The 24,619-nt window shown below is 38.0% G+C and overlaps 1 long non-coding RNA gene across 1 annotated transcript in view; it reads right to left on the minus strand.

The window, feature by feature from the left end:
- Positions 1-19,396: 19,396 nt before the first annotated feature.
- Positions 19,397-24,619, minus strand: part of LOC149748384 (uncharacterized) — a 248,427-nt gene continuing 243,204 nt past the window's right edge. The window contains exon 6 of the long non-coding RNA XR_016394209.1: positions 19,397-20,515. This is a non-coding gene — a long non-coding RNA (uncharacterized LOC149748384). The remainder of the gene's footprint in view (positions 20,516-24,619) is intronic.

Raw genomic sequence — 24,619 nt, forward strand, 5'->3', positions numbered from 1 at the left:
TTATTGAAAGAAATTAAAGAGGACCGAAATAAATGGAAAGACAATCCGTGTTAATGAATCAGAAGCCTTAATTTTAAGGTGGCAGTAATACTCAAAATGTTCAAGAAATTTAATGCATTCCTTATTAAATTTCCATCTGCCATTTTGCAGAAATGTAAAGGCTAATCCTAAAGACCATATGGAATTGCAAAAGACCCTGAATATGAAAAACAATATTGAAAAGGAAGAACAAAGTTGAAGGACTTACACTTCTTGATTTCAAAACTTATTATACAGCTACTATAATCAAAACAATGCCATACTAGCATAATGATAGACATACAGATTAATGGAATAAAATTGAGAACCCCAAAATAAATACATAATATATGGTCAATTGATCTTCTCAAGATGCCAAGACCATTCAATGAGGGAAAGCATTTAACAAATGCTGGGAATACAGGATATCCACATGAAAATGTGGGACGTTGGACACTTACCTCATATCATAACACAAAAGATAACTCAAAATGGACAAAAACATCTATATATGAGTTAAAATTGTACAAATCATAAAAGAGAATATAAGAATAAATCTTCATGACTATGGATACTTATACATGACACCAAAACACAAGCAAAAAGAGAAAAAAAAATTGAACTTCATTAAATCAAAATTAAATTTTTTTGTACTTCAAAGGACACTAACAACAGAGTGAAAAGAAAATCCACAAAACGGGAGAAAATATTTACAAATCTTAAATCTAATAAGGGGGTCTAGTATCCAGAATATATAAAGAACTGAAAACTCAACAGCTAAAAGACAAACAATGCAATTTTAAAACGGGCAAAGGATTTGAATAGACATTTCTTCAAAGAGGATAGACACATGACCATGAGCAATGAGACGCTCAATGTCATTAGCCATTTATTCCAAATCAAAACCCATGAGACAATTTCAGACCCACTAGTATGGCCATAATTTTAAAAAAATGATGATGATGATGCAGAGAAACGAGTCCTCATACATTGCTGGTAGGAATTTAAAATGGTACAGCTACTTTAGAAAACAGTCTGGCATTTCTTCAAAAAGCTAAATATAGAATTACCATACGACCAAGCAATTTTACTCTTAAGTATTCACCCAAGGAAATTAAAGACATGTTCAAGTAAAAATATTAAACACAAATATTCATAACAGCATTATTCATAATAGCCAAAAAGTGAAAACAATCCAATGTCTGTCAACTGGTAAATGGATAAACAAAATGTGGTATATTCGTACAATGGAATATTATTCAGTTATAAAAAGAAATGAAGTACTAAAACAGCTACAACTTGGATGAATATAGAAAACATTATATTAACCGAAAGAAGCCGGACACAAAGGTCACATATTGTGTGATTCCTTTTATATGAAACATACAGAATGAGCAAACTCATATAGGTAGAAAGTAGATTAGTGGTTTTCAGGGGCTAGGAGGAAGGGGGAAGGGAATAGGGAGTAACTGTTAATGGGCAGGAGATATCTTTTGGGGGAGACAAAAATATTCTGAAATGAGACAATGGTGATGATTGTACAACATTGTGTAGTAAAAAAAAAACCCCACTGAACTGTATAATTTTAAATGGTTAAAATGGTGAAATTTATTTTACATAAATTTTACCTCAATTTAAAATAATGGAGTGAAGTAGTGATGTATACAACAGCATGGATGAACCTAACATGATACTGTATAAAGGAAGCCTGATACATAAGAGTACCTATTGTATAATCCCATTTACATGAAGTTCTAGAATAGGCAAAACAAACATGATGACAGAAATCAGAGAAATGGTTGGTTGGGAAGAATAACTGGTATGAAGCACAAAGGGAACATTCTGGAGTGATGAAAATGTCTGACATCTTGAGAAAGGCACAGATTACACAGTTTATGCATTTTTCAAAGCTGAACAAACAATGTGATTAAGAATTATGTATTTCATTGTATAATCAGATCTATAACACTTGTTTTGATAGCATGAATTTGTTCCAACATGACTGATGTATTAGGGAATAATAGGAAAGGAACTTCATGTTAGCTTATGCATGAAAAACACTAGCTGAACATCGAAAACAGCACCCAATTTAACTGAGCCAAATAATGCAAAAAATGAACATACTTCAAACACCTACCAGCTGTCTCAGTTCACCACGTGTGTTATAAGCCATTCCCATCCACATCTAGTGTTACAGCTTTCTAATTTCATATGATCCATTGTACTGGATTAAATAATGACCTTCAAAAACCCATGTCCATTTGGAACCTATAAATGTGACCTTACTTGTAAACAGGGTCTTTGTAGATGTAAGCAAGTCAAACTGAGGTCATACTAGATTGGGTGAACCCTAACTCCAGTAAGACCGATGTCCTTATAAGAGGGAGATTTGGACACAAAGAAACAGATACACAGGGGAGAAGGCTATGTGAAGACAGTGACAGAGACTAAAGTGATGTACCTATGCAATCCTAAGGATTCTGCCATCAACCAACAGAAGCTAGAAGAGGCAAGGGAGAATTCTTCCCCAGAACCATCAGAGAAAGCACAGACCTGCCTACACCTTGATTTCAAACTTCTAGCCTCCAGAACTGTGAGAGAATAAACTTCCCTTGCTTTAAGCCACCCAGTTTGTGGTAATTTGTTACAGCAGCCCTACAAAACTAATACACCCATCTTCTACCACTTCACAATAACTCATAAGCTGAAACCCTTCTGAAGCCCATTTCCAGAAGCAAACATGGGTATTTTTCAAATTAAAGTGTCTTATTTATTGTATTATTTTTTCATATCCATTTAACATGTGTAAAACTGTACTATTATTTTTACTAGGTTTCTATCGTTCCTTATGTCGCTGATATTTGACATTATATATTGTGCTCTAAACCCATCTTTCCCATAAGCACTGCACTTCTTTGTTGAGCAAATTTCCATAGCACACTGCTGTGAGGTATTCTTTTTTTTTCTTTCCATTAGCACATAAGTTAGATTAGGTTATAAAATAAGGCAGGGCATATTACAGCTTCTTAGTAGCACTCCCGTTATAAAGAAATGCATTAGTTGCCTTGAATGATCATGTATATTTCCTAGGTTTTCATCTATACAAACAAGTGCATGGGTTAGGTTCCTCTACAAATAGTTAATTTTATATTTTTGGTTTCACTGTCAGAAATTAACACTATTTCCAAATTCTATAAGTTATCTTCTTAGTTCAAAACTTCCTCTCGCTATTACTTATCTCTACCTTTTTTGCAGTCAAACTAATTAAAATCTAGGTTATCTACACTCTGTCTCCTCACTTCTCAAACTATCACAATCTAGATTCCATCTCTTCTACTCAACTGAATCTCAAACTCAGCATGATTGACAAATAGCTCCTGTTTTCACAAATTAGTGAGCACTATTCAGTCTTCATCTCATTCGATGGCTTGGAAGCTATTTATACCATTGACTTCTTGCTTCTTTTCATGACTCTTTCAATGCTACGAAAACCAATTTCATAACATATACTCTCATAGTCTTCCTCCTCTCTCTCTTTAGTTACTTTGCAGCATTATTGCTTGTGGCATATTTTTCTCTGCCTGTCATTTAAATGAGGATGTTCTCAAGCTACTGATTTTTTAATGCAAATCTGTGTCATCCTAGCTAACAAGATAAACAGAGGAGCTAACTTGAGCAGAGTTCTGAGATAGGCTTTTACTGCGGTTCAAGAGGAGTGATATGAAAATCATTTGTATGAGAAGAGTTATACAGCATGCTAATTCCAATTTATTCAGTGACACTGAACATACTACTTAATCTATTTTTGGTTATGGTTTTTCTATCTTCCAAATTAGTATATATTTGCTTTTTACCTTACTGAAATGCTAGAACATTTCCAAGATGTCTGCAAATTGTTTTTTAAAGCCTCTGAGAATGTGTTATGTAAGCACCAATAAATGAAAATGTTATTGTAGCCATAGCTCGCAAATATTTTTTTAATCTCTAATGTCATTATATGACATTATAATTTGGCAATGCTCACAGTTGTAAAGTGAGTTTTTAGTTTTAAATTTAGAGGCATTTACCCTAAAGTATTTCTTTCATTTTATGGTTGTTTTGATTCACATCAAATACTAACAAACATGTAAATACTCTCTTAACAAAGGTTGTCCTGGCCTGTGATAATGAATCATTATTTTCGGTTATTAAAAACCAACACATCTGGGCTTCCCTGGTAGTGCAGTGGTTGAGAGTCTGCCTGCCGATGCAGGGGACACGGGTTCGTGCCCCGGTCCGGGAAGATCCCACATGCCGCGGAGCAGCTGGGCCCGTGAGCCGTGGCCGCTGAGCCTGCGCTCCGCAACGGGAGAGGCCACAACAGTGAGAGGCCCGCGTACCGCAAAAAAAAAAAACAAAAACCAACACATCTAACTAAAGTAATTCACTAAAAATAAGTTGTAATGTCATCTCTTTTCTACTATTCAAACCATAATCATTAGCTAGATATATTTCCAGGCCTTCATATATAAAGATATATTCCCAAGGAATATGTTGTTGAGTGATATCTCCTTACTGAGTTCTTGAAGGAGAAGACATAAATCACAATTTTATAATCTCAGAGATAAAAGGAGCCTAGGAGCTCATCTGTGGTGGTAGAATACCATCATTGCTAGCAGTATGGGCTCTGCAGCCAGATGGCCTGAATTTGAATTCAGTCTGCTATTTTCTGCTATTTAGTATGGACACTTGTGTGAATTGGGCAAGTTACTTAATGTTACTAAACTTGGATTTCTCACCTGTAGAGTTAGTAATAATACCTACACTGTAAGAATTGTTTACATTAAATAAGAATATATAAATATGCATATATATATACCTTATAACAGTCAGTAGTATATTTAATACATATTAAATACCCAGTAAATGTTAGCTACTACTACTACTATTATTTACTCCAACTCTCAGCTCCTATGTGAGCCCATGCCATTCAGCTCACATGTGGCCATTTCATTAGGGAGATCCCACCAGCTCATGTAGAACCATGGATGGTCACTTACGTTTAGGAGATCCAATTCTCTTTAGAGGATCCCGTTGGTACAGTTTTCCTAGTATGTTGTTGTTCCACATCTGTTTCAGTGTCATCAGCTATTTTATACCAGGTATAAAATGAAAACAGTTAAAGAGAGGGGAGCTTATAGGAAGAAGAGAAAAATATTGCTCAATATATATATAATACGATATATATATTATACCTATACTATAGATATAATTATATATTACATATATTATTATAGCAGCTAAAAAAGCAAAAGGGAAAGATTATATTGGCTAACTTCAGGCAAATTTTGGTTTTTACTGGAATTTGTATTTTCTTTGTTGAAATAATAGGGACAGTAAACATATATTAAATGATAAGCATGGTTGCTCTAAAATAGGTTTCTTTTCCTTCATGACTCACTCCACTTAGCAATTTTTCAAGATTCACTCATTCAGTAGGGACCATATTCAATTCAATGTTCAACACAATACATTCTTGTTTTTCAAGAAAGCCTAAATAATCACATGCCATAATTTAAAAAATAGAACTCAGGTTCTTTCTAGAAAAAAATAAAGATAAAATACACTGAATTCTATAACTCTCACCATTGAAGTATGAATCTAAATAAACAACAAAAAAATGTATATTTTTTAATCCCTTGGAACTAGACAATCTCTGTAAATTTATTTTTCCTTTTTATGTTTCCTTTAATAAGAATACTTGCTGCTCCTAAAGGAGAGTTTTATTTCACTTTGGTTTGGGCAAAATCAAAAATATATATATATATATAATACTTGATAATATAAAAAAATATATAAACTATCTGTATTATATCCTCTTGTTCCTTGTCACTATTACTCTATGGGCTTAACGTTCTCTTCAGTAATGTATGCTTTTATAAAGTCAAGAATCATAATAAGCTGTTTTTTGTTAACCAGAACAGTTTTCCCAGTTGACTCGCACATGGTAAAATCAATAAATATTTACTTTTGGCTTAGAATAGAGGAAATTTTGAAATGTTTTCTAAAATAGCAATTAATACTTCTATTTCCAAAATATTAACATAACATTATTATATGTTTTCTTTTCATCAGACTATAATTCTTTTGTTTAAATTGTACCAATATACAGTTTTTCATTTTTTTTTAAAGAGAACAGAATAAGTACCTGATTATATGTGTTCCTTTCAAATAAGAAAACAAAAATAAAATCTATGATGGGAATTCCCTGCCAGTCCAGTGGTTAGGACTCTGCATTTCCACTGCAGTGGGCCCAGGTTCAATCCCTGGTCAGGGAACTAAGACCCCGCCAGCTGAGTGGCTCCACTAAAAAAATTAAATTAAATTAAAAATCTGTGAAAGGCTTACAGAATGAGAAGTATTCATCCAGATATGGAAAAAACTGACCTACTTGTCACTCCATTCCCTACTATAGACTACAACAAGAAGCCACTATTAAAAAAAAGTAATTTACGCCAGATTAAAAGTGTGCTACCAAACATACTCACCAGAGCACAATTTTAAATATGTACTCTTTTTGTGTTTTGCAACTATACCTGAATAATTGTGCCCCAAGCTAAAACCTTTTTTTAACTTCTTTTAATAGTGTAACTACATAGACTATTTCTTTTAAAAGAACTTATAGAATCCAAATGAGTAACAAGAAAAGAAAAACAAAGATAAGCCATTACTGTCAGTACCCATATATTTTGACAAAGAAACACAACACTCAACGTTTCTCTCTTCTCTCGACGTCCAGCTTGCTGCAACCTGTTGATGTTAGATGCATTTACTTTGTCACGAATTAAGAATGAAAGGGTTAATCAGATGCTTCCATCATTCTCTGTCTAGAAATCCAGGTATCGGCTTTATATATATTTTAGTTCTAAAGAGCTTCCCCAAAACACTTGAGATTCAATCTTTCCATCCATAAATGTCTACTACAGGATTACGCATATTCTTTTCCCTAAAATTTAAGCTGTAGGGGCCAAGAGTTTTATTATTCTGATGGCTCTTTGGTCATGCATCTTTGTCATTCCTTCCTGGAAGAACAATGTGGATCCTTCAGAATCCACTTAAATTGCTACGACTTCTTAAAAAGTCTGCCAAACTCTCTTACTATCACCCTCGGACTCCTCTGAATTACTCTGACCCCTTATAGCAATGCTTTGTAACAGCCAATTTACAAAATTATATGTACCGCTATCTTTTATAAGTATATATGTAGTTCCCCTAAGGCCTTATGTCCCACAAGGTACCTAATATGTTTGCCCATGACGAATGCTTGAAAATATTATTTGATGCACTGACTGAATCCCTGCTTTTGACTGGTGTTTGTCTCTCATCGTTGAATTTGTTCTTCTTTCAAGCTGTGCCTCATAAAACATATGCTATCTTGCTCAAAACATGGCAGGATGGCCAAATATTATATGATGAAACTCAAAGGAATTCAATTTAAACTCTTCTCCCCAAAAAAATCATCGTCTTTGATTACCCTTCAGAAAAAAGAATCTAGTGCTTCATCATGTGTGAAGTTGAATATCCAAAAGTAGGCTTCTTGAAAAAGCCACATGTGTTTATCACATGGGAGAATTAGACTATTAAACTCAGATGCAAATGCTGGAGAGTGCAACAATATTTGTCAACAAACATTTTCTCGGTAGCTAAAATGTAGTGCTGTAATAGAGAGGATACAGAAAAATCCAATACGGTAGTCCCTGCAAATCAACGGATCAAGAACATGCAATGCTATATTTTTTTACGTTTTCCTCTGTGTCTGTCTTGCCCTTCTAACCAAGCAGTTTTTTTCTGGTGAAGAGAATCTTCCATGATACATAAGAAATGTTATTTTAACCAAGCAAGACCTCGTGTGGCCTTTCAGGAGCAGATGTTTCCCACCACCCCCCCTGCCCATGTCCTCTGCCTGTCTTTTGTCTGTAGAAAAAACTTTAGTCCAAGAATAAATTTAATCAGAGAAGTGAGAAAATGGAGAAAAAAAGGAAATCAGTCAAGCAAGACAAAAAAAATAATAGTTTAGCCCTTAAACAATGTTAAGGACCTTTAGTTCCTCCTTAAGGGCTGTAGACAATATTCTGAGCCTTGTCCCTTGACTTGCTTTGCAGATACTGAAACCCCCACCAGGTAGAAGTTAACTGTATGATGCCCACAAGCACGTAAACCCCAGACTGATTGGAACCAGAAGGTTGATGATGTTGACTCCCAATTACCTTACCACCAAACAATCAGGAGAACGTCTGGTTGACATTCTTCTGAGCTGGTCACACACCCCACAACCCTCCTCCCTCACCCTGTCTTTAAAAACCTTTCCCTGAAAGCCTTCAGGGAGTTCGGGTCTTTTAAGTACAACCTGCCCCAGAATCCTTGCTTGGCTCCATGCAATAAATGCTGCACTTTCCTTCACCACAGCCCAGTGTCAGTAGATCAGTTTTACTGCAGGCAGGCAAGCAGACCCAAGTTTGGCTGGGTAACATTATGATTATTGAATTTGCTTTTAATGTCTGAATATAGCATCTTTCAGAAAAGTACTTGCATTTGGAAAGAGAGAATTTAGTCCAAGCAATAAATGACTCATGATAGATTTTGTTTTATTACTTGCAGTCTACAAGGGGAAGAGGAAAATACTCATTGAACATAACTGTGAGCATTGAAACCAAATCCTGGAGGTAAACACCTGCTTGGCCTACAAGTGGCAGAGGCCAACTCAAGGCTACTCCGCCTGGTGCAGTTTTATCTCATGCTACCTTCTCTGTTATCATATTGCCCTCGAATCCTTCAGGCACATCCGACCTATCTCCCTGCATCTAGTCTTGCCCTTCTTCTATCCATGTTTAAAGAAAAAAATTCAGAATATGTCACACCCTTGATTAAGCTAAGCACCACCTCCACAATAGTAACACAGCATGGCCTCTCTCTGCACTTAAAATTCAAGTCCTGATGGCCTATGAGCACTTCCATGATCTGGCTCCTGCCTATCTTCCTGGCATCACTGCAGCTTTACTAACCCTTTTGTTCAACTCTATCGGCCTTCCTTCTGTCCTTGATCATACCCAGCTTATTCTACCTTTGGGCCGTTTCACTTGCTGTTTGGGGTACCTGGAAAACTTGGCTCAAATTTCATTTCTTCAGAGAAAAGTTTGTTTCTCAGTCTAGAGTCTTTGTATCCCCCAGTGTCAGTCACTCTTTCACATCACCCTGCTTTCCTGTCTCCACAGTAGAGAGCAATATTTAAAATTCACTTAGTGTTTATTTTTGGCTTCTCCTCTTTAGAACAGAATCTCCCTGGTCTATTCTCTCCCTAGAGCCCAGAACAGCTCCTGGTGCAGCGCAGGTGCTTAGTGTATATTGCTAAGTAAAGTCCTAGGAGCAGAAGCAACACCGTTTTTCAGTTCTCAGCCACCGAAGTCCCAAGACAAGAACAAGGGGCTGAATTTAAAACAAGGACAGGAGGAGAAAGTTAATTTCTCCTGGAAAGCTATAGAGGCTGTTGACACTCTTCCAAGATTCAGAAGCTATTGTTATTATTTGTCCCCTACACGTTGAAACAGAAAATGTCAGTGAAAATCCAAGATAGTGGGATAATTATGTAAATAAATAAAATAAAACATGGTGAATGTATCAATCCTAAGATACTTTCAGTTACCACTCATTGATGTAAAAGGAAGAATCCCTGGAAATAACAGGTGATTCCTTTTATTTTAACATTAAAAAACCTGTGATATAAATGAGTATGTACATGTTATTCCAATTAAATACAAACTACTTATAATATGCATTAATGGATCATAAAATTTCACCTCCAACTAGGAATAACCCACCTTCAAATATGCACACTTGAAGGAAGCTTAACAAGTGTGTCAGTAACCTTTAGTATTATAGTGTCATTCGCGCTATATTTTCTTGCCTTTAATAAATTTATTTCCCTTGTTTCCCGATAAGCCGACTGAATTTCTGGCTACGTTTCTTCCTCTCTGTCCTGAATAAGCTCCTACTGTTAGGCCCGAACCAGGCCATCCCATCTATTTGCCTGTGACCTAACCCACGTAATCTCACTGGGCTCCTAAAACCCTCTCATCTGAGCTCATCAATGACAGCCTTCTCCTCCTTTAAAGGCACCCTCAGTTTAATCTTCAGGTTAGCTGAGTAATCAATGGTTCAGGTAAAGCTTATTTCGTTTTCATTTTTTTCCTATGTATGAGGATTTTTCAGCTTCTGTGTTAAAGTTGACAAGGAAAGTACTTTCATTTTAGTGCTACATTTTCATCTTTGGCTTAATCTAGAAACAATTTCACTCCTGCAAACAAACCTGGCATATTTATGAACATGAGCAGGTTATATGGTCACCTTTTATAATTCTGTCATGGAGTCAAATTGTATTTTCAAGAAAACAGAAATCTTCCATAGAGCATATGTACACAACTCTAAGCATCCTGAAAATGTGTAGTGTAAGTGAAGCTATTTCTGTTGCATATTTTATCCTTTCTGCAAAAGGAGTTCATGTTTTGTTTTGTTTTTTTTGCGGTACGCGGGCGTCTCACTGCTGTGGCCTCTCCCGCTGCGGAGCACAGGCTCCGGACGCGCAGGCCCAGCGGCCATGGCTCACGGGACCAGCCGCTCCGTGGCACGTGGGATCCTCCCGGACCGGGGCACGAACCCGCGTCCCCTGCATCGGCAGGTGGACTCCCAACCACTGTGCCACCAGGGAAGCCCAGGAGTTTATGTTTTTAGTGGCTGGGGAGATTCTAAATTTAATTAATGCAAGAGCATCATTTGAGTTGGCCATAAAAATGTCCACTCCAGTGACCTTTCCATCTTCTGTCACAAGTGGGAGTGATGGATTGACAAAGTGGTCCTGCACTAAATATTGCCAAAAACAATACCAGGTCCTTTTGTGCATATTTACAATACAGTGAGTTGAGTTGTTTAAGAAACAACCCTAGAAAGTAAAGGCTTTGAACTTTCCATCTGAAACTATTTTTTTAAAGGGGAAAGATGAGTCATTGATATGTTGATATGATTTTAACACAGTAATATTCTACAATCAATTCACAGAGATTATATTCTCAATACCAAAAAAAAAAGACAGAAACAGTCACATGTCAGTTTGGAACGAACAGTCACACTGTTCGTTCCAAAGAGTGTTTTACCCAAATACTAATCAAAATGCTAGGAACAATTACTATATTTTATGTGGAGCATTCCCTCGAAGGAGCATTTTAAAACATAACGGACTCTAGTATTCACATCATCCCCTCAAGAATGTAAACAGTGCCAACATTCATTATTATTATTTTGATTGTTAACAATCACCACTATTGGTATTACTCTAACAACTGCAATAATGGTCGTTTCTTTTCACCCTTCAGAAAACACTATTAAAAATGAGCCACACAAGAGAAAGTGGAATACATCAAAACCTTTCAGAGCACTTCATGAGGATGCCATGTCGGAGAGGGTGAGAGAAGGAGTAGGAAAGAAAAAGGCAAAGACAGAGAAGTGTGAAAAGAGAGAGAAAAATATTATTAAATACTATTAAAAATTTGGGTACAGGTAGAGAAAGAGACAAATCATATGTGTGTCAAGAAAAAGGAGAAATACCATTTTCAGCTTAGGGGGAAAAGGCACAAGAAAGATATAATCCTAGCACTTTTTCCTTCTACAACAATTTTCTCCTCTAGGATAAAGCCTGGAAGCCTAGAGTTTGTCATGTCCAATAACAGAGAGACCTTGGCTAACCCAAAGATCACATGCTACTAGTTTCATGCAACTCTTAAGTTCCTAAAAATGATATCAACAATACCTTCCAAAACACAGCAATTCTCAGCCTAATCAGGCATCACTCTTCCTATGTATCAAGCCTAAAATCCTACCATTATGTTTTATTAAGCTACCATGATTTTTAAAAAGAGCATGAGGTTTCAAACAAGAGTGGAAATGACTGTGCATAATGTGATAGACAAGAACCAGGAGAAAAAAGAGTAACGCCTGGGGAGAGGAGATACAGAAGGCAGGCACCTTTCGATATGGTGAAAGGTTACTCTGAGAACCAGAGACCACTGAGAGTGAGCACTCGCTGTGAGAAAGAACAGAACCTCTAAGAAGGAGACCACAGGTAAGTTCTATCTTCCATTTTTACCAACAGAGTAGTTCTGAAGCACAAGAAGAAAGTGTATGGGAGAATAAAGCCGAGTTCATGAAAGTTATCCTCTTACTTTCCATAATATTCACACATGAGCCTCTCCTCCAGAAGTTTCTTATATGGTCCCATTTCCTCAAACTTGCAAATAATAGCAATGTAAAATGTCAAAACGTTGATTTTTACATATAATAACTTAGCAAAAATGTAATAAGCACCTGAATATCTACTCTAGGCTTGATACTGAAGATAGAAAGGTGACCACAAGTGTGGTCTCTCTCCTTACAGAATTTTAAACCTAGTGAGGAGACTAAGAAAAAAGGTGATATTGGTCATATTATTGAGTTATAGGAGTTCTGCATATATTCTGGACCTAAGTCCTCCATTAAATATACTATTGTGAATATTTTCTCCCATTCTACATTTTGAATTTCATTTTCTTAATGGTGTCTTTCAAAGAGTGAACATTTTTAATTTTGATAACATCCAATTTATCTTATTTTTTTTCTTTATGGTTCATGTTTTTGTGCCCTATTCAAGAAAGCTTAGACATAAAAGAATTAACACAACCCTGGGAGAAAATCCTAAATGTATATTTTTGTCTATTCCATGTGCATGTAAACTGTTTATCCTCTTCTTAACTGGTTGGGATAGAAAAGAATGCATACCATAATCCCTTAGCCATATTAATTTGCTCTAAAAATAGATAACATGTCTAACATAGTAGGTGTGATCAGGGCTACCACTTGATTAAGCGGGTAGTTAAGTCTATGTTCATTCTCCAAGATCCTTCTGGTTTCTGCAGGAGGCAGACTGATGAATTAAATGAAAATACAATAGGTAATACCACCCCTACATTTCTGAGATCCTTAAAGATGGCACCAATTTCTGCCATCCCCTCTTCCATACACATATAGCAGGATGAGATATTGTGTTTTATTTCTCCCTTAGCACATGTAGGTAGGGCGGCCTTCCCCACTATGACTGTTATTTCCCTATAGGTCAAGGACTGAAAGTAGGAGTTATTCTGTCAATTATGTCAGCCCCATTCATACAATAAAGAAATGACCATTGGCCAAGTATATGGACCCAGCCAACTGTAAGCCAAATTTGGCCCAAGACTCCATTTATTACCTGGTCTCCATAGCTTCCTACTCTAACATGGCTCAATGATGTCTTTTCCAGTCTTCCGTTATTAATGTCAACTTAAGACTTCTGTCTAATAATCCTCAAAATGTCTGGGTATTCCTCTTTCCCCAGGGGACATTTACCCAAGTAAATGGATATAGGTTCTTTCGGGGAAGGACTGAAGGCATCATTAAAATATTGATATATTTTTGCCATGGTTATATAGAATCCTTCCTCCTGTGGACACTGTCACCTCATTAGTCAGTGGTCTCTGGGTCTAAACATGTCTCAGGCACCTGGGAAAAAGTTCATGGCTTTCTGTTGGGGAAATCATCCTCAGCTCATCTATCCTTGCTACGTTTAGAATTATGTACCAGTACGAGAGTATTTAGTTGCCTACCTATTTTGTCCCTAGGGATGCCATGTTCATTCAAGAACTTTGGGAAGTTTGAGCCAATATTTCTTTAAGTATTTTTTTTTCTGATCTGTTCTCTTCTTTCATTCCACATTCTGATTGACTATATTTTAAATTTGTTGAAAATTTTCCACAAGTCTCTAAGAGTTTTCTATTTTTGATATAGTTTCTGTCTCATTTTTAGATTTTCCCCCAAATCCAATGATTCTCTCTGTCAAATTTATTATGCTACTAACTAGTGCAATATTTTTAAATTTCAGATATTATACTTTTCAGTTGCAGAATTTTTGTTTTGATCTCTTTATATTTTCCATTCATCTTCTGAGACAATCTTTCCCTTCATTACTTACTTGAACATACTTATAAAAGCTACTTTAAAGTTCTTTTCCGAAAAATAAAAATATGGATCATCCAAGGGTTCACTACAGCTGATTGTTTTTCCCCCTGAAAATGGTCACATTTTCCTGTCTCTTCATATTTCAAGTAAAAATAGATTTTATCCTGAACATCACAAAATTTATGTTGTGGAGTCTCTAGATTTTGTTACATTGTTCTGAAGAATTTTGTTTTAGCAGAAAATATAGGCAATTAACTTGGTGAGAAACAAACTTTAACAACTGTTTCAACTGCAGTGGATGGCAATTCAAATCTCAATTAAGTTCTTTCATTTTTAGCATCACTGAATCTATCCTTACAGGTGTGATCTAAGCCAGCTAGGCATTGGGCAGAGTTTACACATTACCATGGGTACCCATGCTTTTTGACAAATAAATGAAATGCTCTGAATTTCTCTCTCCCCTTTGGCCTTATCTTGACATTCTTCCAGCTTGCAGCAACCTGTTAATGTTACATGCACTTACTTTATCACTAATTAAGGAAGAGAGAGTTAATCAGATGCTTCTATCATTCTCCATCTAGAAGTCCAGGTATAGGCTTCATATATATTTTAGTTCTAAAGAGCTTCCCTAAATCACTTGGGACTCAAATTTTCCCTGCAGGAATATCTATAGGATTACCCATATTCCTTTGCCTAAGATTTAAACTATAGGGGCCAAGAATTTTATTGATCCTGATGGCTCATTGGTCATGCATCTTTGTCATCCTTCCTTGGAAGAACAAAGTAGATCCTTCAGGATCTAGTTAAAGTGGTACAATTTCTAGGAAAGTCTACCTGACTCTCTTATAATCACCCTCAGGCTTCCATGAATTTCTCTGAACCTTTCTGGAAACGTTTCATATCAACCAATGTACAAAATCATAGGTACCATTATCTTTTATAATTTTATAAGTATGAGTTTACACATACCTGGGGTTTCCATTTTCAGGCTCTCTCCTTTCTGGGATGGTCCCCTCACTTTCCTTCAGCTATAGCTGCCATAAGTTCTGTCCTCTGATTCCTCTGGTCATGAAGCTAGTAGGTGTTCTATGGATGTTTCAGCTGCCTTATATCAAGACATGATTTTCATCCCCAGGCTAAAACCACAAAAACAGGGAACTCACCATTTGCCATTCCTTTTTTCTAATTTTTGCCCCACTCCAAAAAATCTGTAGACTGAGTTTAAGGTATCTGTGGAATATGCAGTTGGAGATGTCAAGTTTGAAAATAGATGGGCCAAAGCTGGATTGGGTACCTCAAACTATGGAGGAATTTTTCATAACTAAATTCTCCCTTGCCTTTATCCATTATTGAAGAAGAAAGTTTAATAATCAACTTTATAGTCCACCTTAAAATTATGGACAGCCAAGTAAAACTTTATCAGAGATGCATCTGAACATATGTTGGGTGGGCTTTCTAGTGAATATTTTGCTTTCTAATTTAAAAAAATAGACTCAGCTGTTTATTCCTTCCTCCATGTTCCCTTTCTGGATGTGATGCCAGGAGATGTAGCATCCATTGCATGACTAGGAAGCAATAAGCATGAAGACAAAAGCCAATATGCTAACAATGCTGGAGCAAAAAGGCAGGTGGAATTTGGATCATTACTGACTAGAAGGTCTTCTGCAAAAGCCACAGATGGACTATCTCTGGATTTATTATTCAGTAAGTGGGAAAAAATACGCACTATTTTTTTCAGCTGTTTGTCAGATTTTGTGTAATAACTGATACTTCCCTAATTGATACCGTAAATATATAGAAAACAACTCAAGAAAGATCTAGGCAGGAAAGTCAACAGGGTAGACATAGCAGTTGAAGCCATGGTTTGAATGAGATCACCAAGTGAGAATATTATACAGTAAAAGGAAAACAGGGCTGAGAACAAGCATTGGAGAACACTGGCACTTAAGAACAACTGCTAGAGGAAAGAAGCTGCTGGAAAAAGATATATGACTATAAGGAGAAAGAATAAAAAAGAGAAAAGGATGACCTAGAAACCAAAAGAGGAAAAAGTAGGTGTCAGTGTTCAAATGCTACAAAGTAGAGCTAACCAAAGCACAGGAAAGGGTCCATTAAGTTTGGTGATATCAAAGTAGAGCATATTAGTGAAACAGAAAACAGGTTCTAATAAACCTGGCTTGTGGATAATCTGTTTCTCAGCTACAAACTGGACTGCACCAATCACCCCAGTAAATGTACCTCTCACGGTAGGCTGTTGGTCGCAGAGCCGATCCTGAAACAGGATGTGGATGGATCATTGCTCCAACTGGAAATACAATTCAAAGTGCAGGCTCTATGGAAAGGAGGACAATAGGGTCTTTCTTAATATAAAAGGCAGCATATTTTATATCCCTTAAAAACAAAAGTAACAGCTTAAGTTTAGAATGATCTACCAAGTGGGCAACAGGGTGGATTTTCTTGACCCTTTCATTTTTAAAACAACAGCAAGATGCTAAGGTTTAATACCTGCCTGGTTCCCTGCAGCCGAGACACAGGCCTCAAGCATGCTTTGAAGATGACAGGCACTTGAGTCAGTGATGATATAGGTACAGAAAGGGAGAAGAGGAGGGGATAAAATGGAATCAGTGAAATATAGTGAAGAAAGGAACTTATTAAGCGCTCTTTTCTTCTTCTTGTCAGTAATCAATAATATGAAAATATTAGCACAAGGCAAATAAGAAAAGTTATAAAAAGGAACAACAGATGTAAAGAGTGATTAAAAGCGAGGCAGACCAACTTTCAATGTCTAACTTAGCACTTAGGGGTCTTCAGAGCTGCAGGGAACATTCCTTTTTTCTTTTTATTACTATGGAATTGGTAAGAAGGACTTGAAAATGCATGTGAGAATTTAAAAGTCTTTCTTTCTTTCTTTCTTCCTTTATTTTTGAGAATTCTTTTAACCTAAAGAAGATGTATGGAAAACCCAAAAAGCAATTAGTAAAAGTGAAAAGATGGTTATGAACAATTAAAATCCTTTCTGCTTCATTAACTTTTCACTGTTAAATGCTCTCACTGATGAATGCCAGGATGAGACATTGAATAATCTCTTAAATAGCATATATATCAAGAAATGAATTGAAGACAAAACTAAAGCAAGAGAACCCACAGAATAAGCTTATTAACAATATGACATGGGTAAAAGGCTCAGGTTAAAAGTGTATGTCTCGGTCACCAGGGGATGGGGGCGGGGCAGGGATGAACTGGGAGACTGGGATTGACATATACACACTACTATATATAAAATAGATAACTAATAAGACCTGCTATATAGTACAGGGAACTCTACTCAATATTCTATAATGGCCTATATGGGAAAAGAATCTAAAAAAAAAAAAGAGTGGATACATGTATATATATAACCAATTCACTTTGCTGTAAACCTCAAACTAACACAACATTGTAAATCAGCTATACTCCAATAAATTTTTTTTAAAAAGTGTACATCTCTATTTTAGCATCCCACTGGGAACTTTGTGCTCACAAAGCTATATATGTGGGGTTACATGCATTCTTTACATTTTCCAAATACATTCCTCACCAATGTAAATACAGTACAGATGAACAGGGCAACATACAGAATTTGCAGGGTCTAATACAAAATGAAAATCTGGGGCCCCTCGTTTAAAAAGCAAGAAAAAAACAATGCCTCTAATAGTACTAAAATATAATTTTTTCCTTTCTTCTTGTAGTCTTTCTCTCAACTTGTCATATTGTTTAATATTTGCTATTTAACATAATTCAAACTTTTTTAAATTAAAACTTTAAATGGAAGAAATCTTATCATTCACTTTATATTATGCAATGTCATTTTAAATGAAAATATGAGAGAATTTAACTCAGTTGCAGTATCACAAAATTATGTAATTCATATGTCTTGGTTAGTACATGTATATTTCATTCTCACCAGAACAGCAGAAACATTCCATAAAATTAATTTAACTGGTTTTATTTTACTTCTTTTTAAAATTAATTTTTAATATTTTTAATTGTGGTAAAATAAGCATAACATAAAATTTACCACCTTAACCATTTTTAAGTGGATAGTTCAGTGGTATTAGGTACATCTATATTGTACAACCATCACCACCATCTTTATTTCCTTTCTTGATAAGCATACATTCTACTGACACTCTACACTGGCTGACTGATGTGTAAGGAAGAACTAAAAGGAGAAGGAACTGGAAGCCCTATTTTTCCTTTTCCTGTCATTAATTTCACTGTAAGTGGTTGGCTAATGCAAGGAAGTAACACAAGTAAGAAAGGGCCTGGTAGAGCTCTGTGGCTGTTTCTATTTTTCAGAATGCCATCATGGCCTTCTTTCTGCATTAGAGACAATTCTTAGTTCAACCGGGAATGTGTGGTCTCTAGGGGCAGTCAGTAAATGCCTCCCACCCCTTACTCAGTCATAGTCTTAACATCTTACCTCCTAGTGGCTTTGAGCAATACTTAACCCCCAAATATCTTGGAATTCCGCGTGTTATTCAAATAAGGCAGCAAGGAGCAGAGGAGGTGCATATTATTCTTATTTCCAAGCATCTCCTCCTGTGCTCCATTTTCCCTCAGCCTTGACTTATAAACCACAAGTGAAAAGACAAAGTGGTTAAGAATTTCAGCGGGTGACAGCAGGACATTTAACCAGGCACCAGGCTTTCCCAGAGCAAGGCCCTGCGAAGTGGCACAGGTCAGATGCCCAAGAAGCGGTCGCAGCCGACCAGAGAGACTGAAGAGGATGCAGAATCACCACGTTCACAGAGCACTTTACAGTTTACAAAGCACATCTCATTTACCTCACCTGTCACATCAGTTCTGCCTGCAGGTGAGCAGCTGATATCTGCTGTTCAATTAATTAAACAAGGAAACCATTAGACTGAGGCAGCTCTAATGCCAGCACGGCAAACATAAACCAAAATCTAAGCCTGTAAACGTGCCAAAGTTATGAAATTGAAGTGCTAAGAAACAATCAATCACAAAGAGCAAACTAGGCTTTAAGCTATAGCCAGGCAAACTCCTCCACTTTCTCTGAACTTGCTTAACCCTGGCTCCCGTCCTTCCCCTGGCCACCTAGCCACTTCCTGATTGGCGCCGCCCGTTTCAAATCTATTTTTGCTCAAATAAATTCTTCACATGTTTAATATGTTGCAGGTTATCTTTTAACACCTCTTACAGACTAGAGAGATGCCTGATGAGCCCAAGTTCCGTGGCTAACTGGGGGTGGAATGTGGACTAGAAGTGAGCATGCTGGTCTCTAGTTAGATCCTTTCTCAATGACCTTTCTCCTCTGAGAAGAGCTGTCAGACTGCAAAGGGAGAGGCTACACTTGCCCTGTCCTTTGGGTGCGTTTTCTGGGCAATCCCAGAGACAGAAAAAGCCACGGGTTATGGTACATGGGATATGTTAGTAGCAGAAGGGTTAAAGGAAAGAAATGATCAGAGTCAGGAGAGGCCACTCTGAAGTCTCCCAAGAGGACAGAGGCTTTGAGGGAGGATTCAAAGTGAATACTGAGTAGAGGCAAAACCTGTGTGAAGAAATGTCGTCTCCAAGAAAAGCAAGTGAGAACGAACAGAGAAATCGGAGTAGTATGGGAAGGTCACGATTTGCATGCCTACATGAAGTGTCAGCTGAAGATGCCGTCTTTGGCATAAATTTCTTTAATTTAATTTTACAACTAATCTGCTTAAAGCCATTTCCCTCCATCATTTATCTAGTTAAATCAGTGGTCTCCTTCTACACTCCTTTGTTCTAAAAAACAAACACCCCAAATCTAGGGGAAGATGGCGGAAGCGTAAGACGCGGAGACCACCTTCCTCCCCACAGATACATCAGAAATACATCTACACGTGTAACAACTCCTACAGAACACCTACTGAACGCTGGCAGAAGACCTCAGGCCTCCCAAAAGGCAAGAAACTCCCCACGGGACTTGCCTGGTGGCGCAGTGGTTGAGAGTCCGCCTGCCGATGCAGGGGACGCGGGTTCGTGCCCCGGTCCGGGAGGATCCCAGGTGCCGCGGAGCTGCTGGGCCTGTGAGCCATGGCCGCTGAGCCTGCGCGTCCGGAGCCTGTTGCTCCGCAGCGGGAGAGGCCGCAGCAGTGAGAGGCCAGTGTGAAGCCCCTTCGCAGGTGGAGACTGCGGGTGGCAGAGGGGGAAAGCTTCGGAGCCACGGAGGAGAGCATAGCAACAGGGGTGCAGAGGGAAAAGCGGAGAGATTCCCGCGCAGAGGATCAGGGCCGACCGGCACTCACCAGTCTGAGAGGCTTGTCTGCTCACCCGCCGGGGTGGGCGGGGCTGGGAGCTGAGGCTCGGGTTTCGCTCGGAGCGCAGGGAGAGGACTGGCGGCGAGAACACAGCCTGCAGGGGGCTAGTGCGCCACGGCTGGCCGGGAGGGAGTCCGGGAAAAAGTCTGGACCTGCCGAAGAAGCAAAAGACTTTTTCTTCCCTCTTTGTTTCCTGGTGCGCTATGAGAGCGGATTAAGAGCGCTGCTTAAAAGGAGCTCCAGAGCGCCAGCCGCAGCTAACAGCGCAGACCCCACAGATGGGAATGAGACGCTAAGGCTGCTGCTACCGCCACCAAGAAGCCTGTGTGCGAGCACAGGGCACTCTCCACACCTCCCTTCCGGGGAACCTGTGCAGCCCGCCACTGCAGGGTCCCAGGATCCAGGGACAACTTCCCCGGGAGAACGCACGGCGCGTGCCAGGCTGGTGCAACGTCATGCCAGCCTCTGACGCCGCAGGCTCGCCCCGCACTCTGTGCCCCTCCCTCCCTCCGGCCTGAGTGAGGCGGAGCCCCCGAATCAGCGGCTCCTTTAACCCCGTCCTGTCTGAGCGATGAACAGACGCCCTCCTGCGACCTACACGCAAAGGCGGGGCCAAATCCAAAGCTGAACCCCCGGGAGCTATGTGAACAAAGAAGAAAAAGGGAAGTCTCTCCTAGCAGCCTCAGGAGCAGCGGATTAAATCTCCACAATCAACATGATGTACCCTGCATCTGTGGAATACCTGAATAGAAAACGAATCATCCCAAATTGAGGAGGTGGACTTTGAGAGCAAGATTTATTCTTTTTCCCCCTTTTCCTCTTTTTGTGAGTGTGTATGTGTATGCTTCTGTGTGAGATTTTGCCTGTATAGCTTTGCTTTCACCATTTCTCCTAGGGTTCTTTCCGTCCGTTTTTGCTTTTTTTTACTTAAAAAAATTTTTTTTGTTCTTAATAATTATTTTTTATTTTAATAATTTTATTTTACCTTACTTTATTTTCTTTTATCCTCTTTCTTTCTTTCTTTATACTTTTTCTCCCCTATATTCTGAGCCGTGTGGATGAAAGGCTCTTGGTACTGCAGCCAGGAGTCAGTGCTGTGCCTCTGAGGAGGGAGAGCCAACTTCAGGACACTGGTACACAAGAGACATTCCAGCTCCACATAATATCAAATGGCGAAAATCTCCCAGAGATCTCCATCTCAACACCAGCACCCAGCTTCACTCAACGACCAGCAAGCTACAGTGCTGGACGCCCTATGCCAGACAACTAGCAAGACAGGAACACAACCCCACCCATTAGCAGAGAGGCTGCCTAAAATCATAATAAGTCCACAACACCCAAAAACACAACACCAGACGTGGACCTGCCCACCAGAAAGACAAGATCCAGCCTCATCCACCAGAACACAGGCACTAGTCCCCTCCACCAGGAAGCCTACAAAATCCACTGAACCAACTTTAACCACTGGGGACAGACACCAAAAACAACGGGAACTACGAACCTGCAGCCTGCAAAAAGGAGACCCCAAACACAGTAAGATAAGCAAAATGAGAAGACAGAAAAACACACAGCAGATGAAGGAGCAATATAAACACCCACCAGACCTAACAAATGAAGAGAATATAGGCACTCTACCTGAAAAGGAATTCAGAATAATGATAGTAAAGATGATCAAAATCTTGGAAATAGAATAGAGAAAATGCAAGAAACAATTAACAAGGACCTAGAAGAACTAAAGATGAAACAAGCAACGATGAACAACACAATAAATAGAATTAAAAATACTCTAGAAGGGATCAATAGCAGAATAACTGAGGAAGAAGAACGGATAAGTGACCTGGAAGATAAAATAGTGGAAATAACTACTGCAGAGCAGAATAAAGAAAAAAGAATGAAAAGAACTGAGGACAGTGTCAGAGACCTCTGGGACAACATTAAATGCACCAACATTCGAATTAGAGGGGTTCCAAAAGAAGAAGAGAAAAAGAAAGGGACTGAGAAAATGTTTGAAGAGATTATAGTTGAAAACTTCCCTAATATGGGAAAGGAAATAGTTAATCAAGTCCAGGAAACACAGAGAGTCCCATACAGGATAAATCCAAGGAGAAATATGCCAAGACACATATTAATCACACTGTCAAAAATTAAATACAAAGAAAACATATTGAAAGCAGCAAGGGAAAAACAACAAATAACACACAAGGGAATCCCCATAAGGTTAACAGCTGATCTTTCAGCAGAAACTGTACAAGCCAGAAGGAACTGGCAGGACATATTTAAAGTGATGAAGGAGAAAAACCTGCAACCAAGATTACTCTACCCAGCAAGGATCTCATTCAGATTTGATGGAGAAATTAAAACCTTTACAGACAAGCAAAAGCTGAGAGAGTTCAGCACCACCAAACCAGCTTTACAACAAATGCTAAAGGATCTTCTCTAGGCAAGAAACACAAGAGAAGGAAAATACCTAAATGGGAATAGGAACATACATATCGATAATTACCTTAAATGTAAATGGATTAAATGCTCCCACCAAAAGACACAGACTGGCTGAATGGATACAAAAACAAGAACCATATATATGCTGTCTACAAGAGACCCACTTCAGACCTAGAGACACATACAGACTGAAAGTGAGGGGATGGGAAAAGGTATTCCATGCAAATGGAAACCAAAAGAAAGCTGGAGTAGCAATTCACATATCAGACAAAATAGGTGTTAAAATAAAGACTATTAGAAGAAACAAAGAAGGACACTACATAATGATCAAGGGATCGATCCAAGAAGAAGATATAACAATTGTAAATATTTATGCACCTAACATAGGAGCACCTCAATACATAAGGCAAATACTAACAGCCATAAAAAGGGGAAATCGACAGTAACACATTCATAGTAGGGGACTTTAAAACCCCACTTTCACCAATGGACAGACCATCCAAAATGAAAATAAATAAATACAAGCTTTAAATAATACATTAAACAAGATGGACTTAATTGATATTTATAGGACATTCCATCCAAAAACAACAGAATACACATTTTTCTCAAGTGCTCATGGAACATTCTCAAGGATAGATCATATCTTAGGTCACAAATCAAGCCTTGGTAAATTTAAGAGAATTTAAATTGTATCAGGTATCTTTTCCAACCACAACATTATGAGACTAGATATCAATTACAAGAAAAGATCTGTAAAAAATACAAACACGTGGAGGCTAAACAATACACTACTTAATAACGAAGTGATCACTAAAGAAATCAAAGAGGAAATTTAAAAAATACCTAGAAACAAATGACAATGGAGACACAACGACCCAAAACCTATGAGATGCAGCAAAAGCAGCTCTAAGAAAGAACTTTATAGCAATACAATCCTACCTTAAGAAACAGGAAACACCTCGAATAAACAACCTAACCTTGCACCTAAAGCAATTAGAGAAAAAAGAATAGAAAACCCCAAAGTTAGCAGAAGGAAAGAAATCATAAAGATGAGATTAGAAATAAATGAAGAAGAAATGAAGGAAACGATAGCAAAGATCAATAAAATTAAAAGCTGGTTCTTTGAGAAGATAAACAAAATTGATAAACCATTAGCCAGACTCATCATGAAAAAAAGGGAGAAGACTCAAATCAATAAATTAGAAACGAAAAAGGAGAAGTAACAACTGACACTGCAGAAATACAAAAGATCATGAGAGATTACTACAAGCAACTATATGCCAATAAAATGGACAATCTGGAAGAAATGGACAAATTCTTAGAAATGCACAACCTGCCAAGACTGAATCAGGAAGAAATAGAAAATATGAACAGACCAATCTCAAGCACTGAAATTGAAAGTGTGATTAAAAATCTTCCAACAAAGAAAAGCCCAGGACCAGATGGCTTCACAGGCGAATTCTATCAAACTTTTAGAGAAGAGCTAACACCTATCCCTCTCAAACTCTTCCAAAATATAGCAGAAGGAGGAACCCTCCCAACTCATTCTACGAGGCCACCATCACCCTGATACCAAAACCAGACAAGGATGTCACAAAGAAAGAAAACTACAGGCCAGTATCACTGTTGAACATAGATGCAAAAATCCTCAACAAAATACTAGCAAACAGAATCCAACAGCATGTTAAAAGGATCATACATCATGATCAAGTGGGGTTTATCCCAGGAATGCAAGGAATCTTCAATACGCGCAAATCAATGTGATAAACCATATTAACAAATTGAAGGAGAAAAACCATATGGTCATCTCAGTA

Source organism: Delphinapterus leucas, chromosome 9 (assembly GCF_059928025.1).
Source record: "Delphinapterus leucas isolate spDelLeu-1000000601 "Yukka" chromosome 9, BTC_Dleu_Yukka2, whole genome shotgun sequence".
Taxonomy (NCBI): domain Eukaryota; kingdom Metazoa; phylum Chordata; class Mammalia; order Artiodactyla; family Monodontidae; genus Delphinapterus; species Delphinapterus leucas.